The sequence below is a fragment of the Dasypus novemcinctus genome, chromosome 7, assembly GCF_030445035.2.
Source record: "Dasypus novemcinctus isolate mDasNov1 chromosome 7, mDasNov1.1.hap2, whole genome shotgun sequence".
NCBI lineage: Eukaryota > Metazoa > Chordata > Mammalia > Cingulata > Dasypodidae > Dasypus > Dasypus novemcinctus.
The window spans coordinates 38,417,905-38,427,199 of NC_080679.1; positions in this window are offsets into that span (position 1 = coordinate 38,417,905).

Here is a 9,295-nt window from a genome sequence, read left to right on the forward strand (position 1 = left end):
ACAGAAGCTTATGACTTGCTCTTTCTATTTTCCTCTTTGGATTTTCAACTACAATAGGATGGCTGGAGCTGTGGCAGCTACCCTGTCCTTGAGGAGACCAAAAAGATGGAAGCCATGAACTAGGATAGAGTAGAAAGATAAAAGAAATAGGACCCTAAAGGCTGATGATTCACTACACTAGCTCTAGAATGCTATTCCAGACTTCTTTTCTATGAGAGAAAAATAAACTTTTATATCATTTAAGCCACTGATATTTGGGGTTTTTGGTTATGTGCAGCTGATTCTAATCCTAACTGTCCAAGGCCATCATCAAAACAAAGTTGCACAATGTGCAAAACAGGGTATAAGACTGTGAAGACAAACACAATGAATGAAGCATTAACCTATGGCAGGGGAGGAGGTGGAAACATATACAACCAGCAACTGATTATAATGAGAGCTTTAACGTATTACAAATGTGACAGGGGGAAACTTATTTGTAAGCATACCCTGTCTTCTTAGGAAGAACAGTGTGCTAACTAAAGTGATGCTAATTAAGGTGATGGGTATGAGAATTGTTCTGAAAGTTTGAAACAGCTGAAATTAATTTGTTCTGCATTCTGGAGGAAAAGCTTGAGGGTAGAGAGAAGATCCATAACGGGACTGGATTCGAGAGAAGGGTTAAAAGAAACAGAGAGAGAAAATCATAGGGAGGGCAGGAAAAAATGAAAGGACCAAGGCAGAGACAAGAAGATACATTAGCTGGAGCCAAGAAAAGAGTTCCCTAATGGACATTTAAAACGCGAACTACTAAGTACTATGCAAGTGAACCCTTTCTTTAGCCTGCCTTAGGAAATCCTCAGTAAAATTCCTTATCCATATAGAGTAGATATTTTGTAGGGAAAGGCAAAGAATCAATCACAAAATACTACTTCAGATTTGGTGGGGAACACAACAGAGGCAGGGACAATCGTCATCTGGTTATATATATAAAGTTCTATGGATATTCTGAGGAAGAAAGTATGGAAAGTTTGAGTGTGTAAACTGAGAGTAATATCAAGAATTGTGAGCAATTTTACAATAGCTTTTTATAGGAGGTACGTGAAGGGAAACTCCTTTTAGATCAGCCCTATATTTAGTGAGTACTTAACACACTAGGCCATGAATAAACATGGGTCCAGGCTCAAGAATCTCTTATTATATATCTATTTTATTTTCATTTTGAGTACCATTGAAGAGTGTAGCTGATAAATACCTATTAGAAAGTTCTTCAATGTGACAAAATTTCTATGGTCTAAAACAGGCTGATCCCTTAACTAAATTGTAACTGAATTCCTTTTGGCTTCAAAGACCTATGACCCAAATATGATCTGAATAGTTTTTGTGCATGAAAGATGGTTATGATAGTTGTGTTGTGATTGCAATGTAGTAGGTACATCCTGTAGAAACTATTTTATTTAATTATGAATCACGTTCTAGTCATTTTACATCCCTTCCAAAGTAGAGGAAATAACATGCCAACTCCAATTAATTCAGCAATGAATATATTGAATAAACCAGTATATTGAAAAAGACGGAAAAGACAGTTTCAGAGAACTCTCGTTTAAAAAGAAAATGAGATGTTAAGCTGAGGACAAGGGGAGGAAAATTAGTTCAAAAGACAACATTTGAGTTATGATAGTCCAATGTGGTACAATAATGACAGCCTTCTAACCTGTGATTAATTTAACCAGTCACATAAGTCAACCTGCCAGTTATGTTAAAATGAGTTACACTGAACAATGAATTCTGAAAATAGTTCCAGCAGATGTGAGAGCAAATGGGGAAGAGGGTAGGAGAAAGGTGTGGGCCCTAATTTTGAGTAGAATTTGATTCAGTGACAATGCGCTGGTTACTTAAGCAAAATAAACCCTTCAACAGAAACTCAATTCATTGTACTTCATTAAGGAAGAAGTACTTCTAACTCTGAGTAAGACATTGTTTGTTTAGACTTGGAAACAATTGTTTATAAAATCAAAATTAGCAGTCACCTACCTTTATGGTGAGATTTAAGAGATACTGAAAGGTTCATGGACCCCCAAATTTTTATACTTTCAGCTTGACAAAGAGGACCAAAATCCCGTTACAGCAATTCCATTAAATTAAGTCATGGTCTTACCGGAAAAGAGGCTTACAGGAAATCGGGGGGTGGAGGAAGGATGTGAGTTAATGTCTGTAGGGGTGGAATCTGTGATGAGCTGGCGGTAAGTATGAGCACAAAGAAGGGACAAAATGGGGGCAAGGGGTTACCTTTGGGTGGGGCTTTGTGGGTTTGAGGGGGGCTGGGGATGGGCAGAGGGGTAATATTATCCAAAAATTGGGGGGAGGGAGGGGCAACATACGAACATGGGAGAGCGTCAGGTGTTCGTTGAGAACAAAATGTTGAGAAAATCGTATCAAAGTATAAGTAGGAGGGTTACCTGTTTAGGATGCTCAGGGGGTATGGTCGGATGCGGGACGGACTCAGGGCGAATAGCTGAAGGTTCATTTTGCCAAGGTGGGTTGTACCATTGGGAAGAGACCCAAGAAGTGAGAGGTGGGGTGGACCCACATCCCGGGGAGGACTAATGCCGTCAAATAGAGAGAACTGTATCTCTAGTGAGAAAGGATGGCTCCCAGGGCATTAGGGCAGTTGAGAAAGTCAGGCCCTGAATACTGCTGCAAGTATCTCTGGACATGGCCTCTCGGGAAATCGAGATTGGCTGGCGTTGTGGGCCCCAAGGGGAGGGGAAAATGGATGTGGAATGGATGGAAACAAGGTAAATATGGGGGCAAGAGAGGAGTTTTGTGAGAGTACACGAAGATGAATATAAAACATGTAATATTACTCCAAAAACATATAGGGGACGACAGACTAATAATGTAAACCATAAGGCAAAACATAGGATAACTAAAAAAGTTAGAAAACTGTACAACCTAAAGTATGGACCACATAGTAAGCACAGATGTCATCTTGTTTGAAAGCTATTGTCTCGGAATCTGTACATCAGTTTCAGGAAATATGATATGAACAAGTTAAGTGATTATCGCTGTGGAAGGGAAAAGGTTTTATGGTGAATCTGGGGAAGTACTGTATACTGTATATATGAATTTCGGTGATCTAAGACTCTTGTGAAGCTGACGTTATGTTGGGATTGACTTTACAGGAAGTTTTGGATCACAGAGTGGTTCAACAATGGCAGCGGAGGAATACTGATATAGGATGTTATTGACAGGATATATATGGTTGACAGGGAGTCTTATACAGGGCATATGCCCAGGGTATATAGTAATGTCTAGATATACTCATAGTGGAAACAATTAAAAACAATAGCTGGGGGGGGTACTGGGCCCCTGGCTGGGGGGCCACTGTCGTGGACTCTGGGGGAGCAGCGGCAGTCCCCCAGGTGCAATGGCAAGAACCAGGAAAGAAGGAGGGCCCAACAGTGGGCTCCTGATACTTATGGCTATGCTTTTGAGCCTATACACCTGCAGTAAGAATAAGGCCCAGAGTAGCACTGTGCCTGGGAGTTTCCTCCTGACAGCCTTCATGTTACTCAAATGTGGCCACTCTCACAGCCAAACTCAGCATGTAGATGCAGTGCATTCCCCCCAGCGTGGGACATGACACCTGGGGATGAGCCTCCCTGGCACCGAGGGATCACTACCACATATCAGCTGAAGAGGCAACTAGAAAAAGACCTTGAATTAAAGGTTCAACACGGATCAGCAGAATATCCCTCTCTACATATAATAACATGACTTCAAAATGCTGTTTGACCTAATGTAAGGGGGAAATGGAAAGGAGAAATGAGAATATAAGGCTATGAGTCTCTAAAAAAGAGTCTGGAGGTTGTCAGAAGGAATGCCCTTATGCACAACTGAGCAGAGTCTGAGAGACAGATAAAGTAGATACAACCCCAGGTATTGGTTCTTTTGAGGGATAAAGAGACCCACGGGTCCTATGGTCATGGCAGATGTGGTTCACTGCCATGGCAGATGGCCCTTCTTTGGAGCTGGTGTTTCTGAGTGATGGAATTGGACTCAGAGGGGATCTCTTTTCACAAGACTTGCATGCTACTTTAATGGAATTGTAGTTGGTGCTGGGGTTTTATATATATTTAGGGGTTTTGAGTCTCTGGACTGATAATATACACCCAGGCCCAGAGCCTCAACAGACTTCAGCTCCTACACTTTGATTTATTGGACTTACCCCACTCAGCTAACATCAGGTTGAAGAAGGTCAACCACCACACCATGGAGCCTAGAGTGTCGACAACTGAAAGCAGGAGGAGTGCATCCAGTATCCATGTGGAATCTAAGCCCCCACTTGACATAGATGTGCAATGGACACAACCAATCCAATGTCCACAGAGAAAATGTGGAATGGGTGTGGGAAGGATAGCCATGGTGGCTGCTGGGTTTGGGGAATGGGAGGAAGAGATGAGATGTGGAGGCGTTTTCGGGATGAGGAGATGTCCTGGGTGGTGCTTCACGGACAATTACGGGACATTGTAGATCCCCCCAGGGCCCACTGGATGGAACATGGGAGAGTGTGGGCTATGATGTGGACCACTGACTAGGGGTGCAGTGATGCTCAGAGATGTACTTACCAGGTGCAATGGATGTCACGATGATGGGAGAGAGTGTTGCTGTGGGGGGAGTGGGAGGTGGGGGCGGGGGGGTTGAATGGGACCTCATATTTTTTTAATGTAATTTTTTAAAAATAAATAAATAATTTAAAAATATATGGAAATGGCAAAAAAAAAAAAAAAAGTCATGGTCTTCTTTATGGTCTCTAGGAAAATGCAAATATTAGTGCTTCTGTGTGGTACTGCCAGACCACATTGTTACCTTCCTGCCTAGATAGTCTTCCATGGAGGAGGCTGAGGCTTCCCAGCTGCCTGAGCTACATCTGTGAATTAGTAAGATCTCCAGATTCTGGCGAGTCTGCAAATGACTAAGCCAGGAAAATATGTATGTTAAATCTATGCCTTTTTGAAAGATAAAAGACAAGTTCTCAGCCCTTGCAACTTTAAAAAATTCGAGGTATGGCTGCTTGTGAATAATTAAGTTTTAGAGCAACAAAAATAGAAGGAACTACAACTACATGTAAAATCATGAATGACACCCACAAACAAATGTTAAGCAGGAAAAGCCAGAAATTTTTTAAAAAGAGTACATGTTGTACAATTCTATTAATATAAAGTTCAAAAACAAGCAAAACTAAACTATATAATTTAGAAGGCAAGATAACCATTACCTATGGAAGGGGAAAGAAATTACCATTGGTAAGAAACAGAAGAGGGGCTTCTGATAGGCTGACAATGTTTCTTGAACCAAGTGATGGTTATTTATTTAGTGATAATTTTTGATAATTCATTTCTACTTTATGTTCTTTTCTTTATATGTTATACTTCAATTTAAAGTAATTTTTAAAGAAAAATTTTAAAAGTCAGCTACAACAAAGCATGGCTCCATAACTGAAGCTCTATGCCAGGGCTTCACAAAAGTTAATTAGGACACTTAGAGTAGTACCTGCCTAGCTGCATAGGAATTACTTTTAAAGTTTAGTTAAAGTACAAACTCCAGGCTCTACAGAAAGATTCCAATTTATAATGTCTGGGTAGGGCCTGAGCATTTTTATTTTGTTTTTATGTTCCTCGTGCAATTCTAATGTGCAGCCAGGTTTGGAGGCTGCTGCCATTCTGCAATTTCACTCTATCAAATCTTATCTGTCATTTGTTTGTAAGTGACTGGAGCAGTTTGATATGGTTATGAATTCCAAAAATAGATATTGGATTATGTTTGTAATCTGTTCTATTACTGGGCATTATTGAGTTATGACTAGGGCTTTGACCGGGCCATGTCATTAGGGCATTGTGTCCCCGCCCCTTGGTGGGGACTCACAGATAAAAGGCATGACAAAGGACAGAGTTGGAGCTTTTGTTTTCCGATGTTGGAGTTTCGATGTTGGAGTTTGATGCTGAAGACTTAAGCTGGAGCCCTGAGAAGTAAGCTCACAGACGAAAGAGAAGCAAGCCCCAGGAAGGGAGGAATCCAGGAAGCCTGAATCCTTGCAGACGTTGGCAGCCATCTTGTTCCAACACATGAAAATAGACTCTGGTGAGGGAAGTAACTTATGCTTTATGGCCTGGCATCTGTAAGCTCCTACCCCAAATAAATACCCTTTATGAATGCCAACAAATTTCTGGTATTTTGCATCAGCACCCCTTTGGCTGACTAATACAGTGACCCATTTATAGAAGCACAAATTTTATATGATGAAAGAGAATTTTATTTTTTTAACCTAATGCCATGTTGGTATTCAAGAAAAGCCCCAAACTGATTAAAGTCTAAAACCTTGACATCACTGAAAGTCATTTATAACTGAAAATAGGAATTGATTTGTATCTTTTAAAACCATGTTTTTAGACACATTTTCTCAACTCTTTTTAACTTTGTATTCAAATTTCTTAGATGTCCACAGAACACTTCCTAAGCCACCAGGGAAATGTCATCTCTTATTTTTGTTTTCACAAATGCCAGCATTCTAAATATGTCTGGTTCTTTGCTCATGGGCACCCACCTAAGATAATGCTTATTCTTTCAGTGAAAGTACTACACAGTAATTATATCCCATTTGCATCTACAGACTCATTCATTATTAACATCTTTAGGATTTTACAATATCGATTAGCATCTTTCTGGAACCAGGAAATTTATTTAATTACATGCTAAATCAAGAGATGTCTATGGGCAATTCTTGGTAAGTGGTAATACATGGTATAATGGAAACAACACTGAACTAGAAATTCTGCTGTGCTAGATGGTGTACTACCAAAATCCCCTTCCAGGACAAAGGTACTCATTGCCCCAGCTGCCAGGAATGAAAGAATGTGCCTTTGGCCAAAGGGTTCATGCTTCATACAATGACAGGTGGATTCAGCCTCCTTGCTTCAATTCACACATCTCTCAAGTTCCATCCTAGCTTTTGAATATCCTAGCTGAGACTTGGTTGTCATACAGGTGCATCACAGTTCAACTTCTCTCTGCCCAGTCCTGCTTCCCTCACCCCCAAGAGCAAGCTCTATTAAATCTTCAGCAATAGAATCTCCATCTTAGAGTCCATTTCCAGGGTAACCTGACCTCTGTCACTTCTGCTTTTAACTAGCCAAGTGACCATAGTCAAGTCACTTAACTACACTTCCCTCTGTAATTGAAGAAGTCCTGCTTGGCTTGGGGCCACCATAAATTTCGGGTGCCACACTAAACTTCCTGCAGTAGGCAAAGACTTGCCCTCAAGCCTCACCTACTTGGCCTAGTTGATATATTTTACAACCCATCTCCATTAGATACCAAGAAGGGGAAATTCTGTATTGTTACCAGGCACTTATTTGAGGTCCATCAATTCCAAAGCCCCTCCAGCCCCTCATTGGACATAAAATGTCCTAGAATAGAGGTAACTTGATGTGATCAACTCATCTGCATTTGCCCAGGACTTTCCTAGGTTTAAAAGTCCCATGTCCCTGGAAACTTCTCAGTCCTAGGCAAACCTGGATGGTTGGTCACTATAGGGTGGCTTCATATGTGCCCTGGTGCTTGGGCTTGCACAATTAGTCATCAGCCTGGTGATTCTGGCTGCCTGACCTGTCCATGAGGCAAAACACATGCCCAACCCACAAGACTGGTCAGATCTCTTGCTGTACACCTTCATGACCCCTCCATTTTTCCTTTTTAAAAGACTTTTCACAACTGTAGTTATTATTATGCAACTATTTGTTTAATTTTCTTTCTCTGACTGACTGTAAGTGCCAAATGGACCTATTTCCTCGTCCATGCTTGAATCCTTCGTGCTGGCACACAAGCAATTACCAATAAGTTGGATAAATGGATCAAGAGTGAAGGAAGGAGAAGTGTAGTGCCTGGACCCACTCAGAGCATGAATGACTAAGACGAGGATTAAGCATAGGTTAGTCAGAGTGAATGTGGAAAAATAAAGGCCAGAGGACTAGATGTGTGCATTCAACCTTGTACCATATTTTTATTTTCTTGTATTATATCACTACATTGCTGTACTATTATTAAGATTTTGGTTAATTCTGACACTCAGATTTGGAAAATAGTCATAATTTTATATCAGATAAATCACACTGTGCCTGGCATATAGTGGGCCCTCAATTTTTTAAAAAAGTGAGTCAGTGAGCTACTTCACCATGCTGAGGATCACTGCTTAGGATAATTTATCTAATAAGGAGAATTCATGTTCTTAGGATCAGAGCACTTTACCTAGAAGAAACTAATTTCTCTCTCACATCTTATCTTCTTCCCCTTGAAGTGGTAGGGTCTGTAGGTTTCTATTTTTTTCTCACTGACTATTACTACTGATCATATCACCTGGAGACATCATTTTTTATCATATTGAAATTCACCTTTTGTATATCCTCATGACTGTTCTAATAGTTTTAAAAATATGTCTCCACTCATATAATAGCTTGCTTAAACTGAAACTGACCTAAATTGAAACACATAGTTAAAAGAAATACAGGCACTTCTGCTAATCCTGTGTTCTGTGAAATGGCTTATTAATAAGTGTTAACAATTTCAACAGCAACACTTGGAAAGAGAATTCATATTGAAAATGCCATACTTTTTAGATCCTTGTATAATGATGATTAAATTTGGAACATGAAAATACATTTTCCCAATATGAAATACCAGAATTGATTTCAGCCTTTTTCTTGGTTCTTATAATACAAGTGATTTTTATCCTTGAAACATCTAGAGCTCAATACAAGTTGAATAGTTTCATTTGTCAAGCTGAAAGATTATCTTTTATGTCATCAATCTCTTGTTTCATACCAATTCTAACATAGTTATAAAATTTTATTGACAAGTTCATTGCTATAGCTTATATTATAAACCATATAAACCAAGTGATAAGTAAGTAAACAATGCAGATGATAAACAGATAGTTGGTAGATCGAACAACTTTCTTTATCTAATGCCTAACCTTGGAAGTATTTCAATGCAAACTGAAGTTTGCAGCCCCTTAACTCCTCTACCTTGGTTCCCTTGCTGAGATGATGAGGGCACAAGTCTAGGAGTATTATACTGGAAAAGAAAAAGATGCTCTAAGGCAGCAGTTCTCAAAGCATGGCCCAGGAAACTTAGGGGGTTTGGGAGACCCTTTCATGGGGGCCGTGAGATAAATAAATTTCATAATATTATTAAGACATTGTGTTTTTCATCATGTTAACATTTTGACTGATGGCACAAAAGCAATAGTGAATAAAAC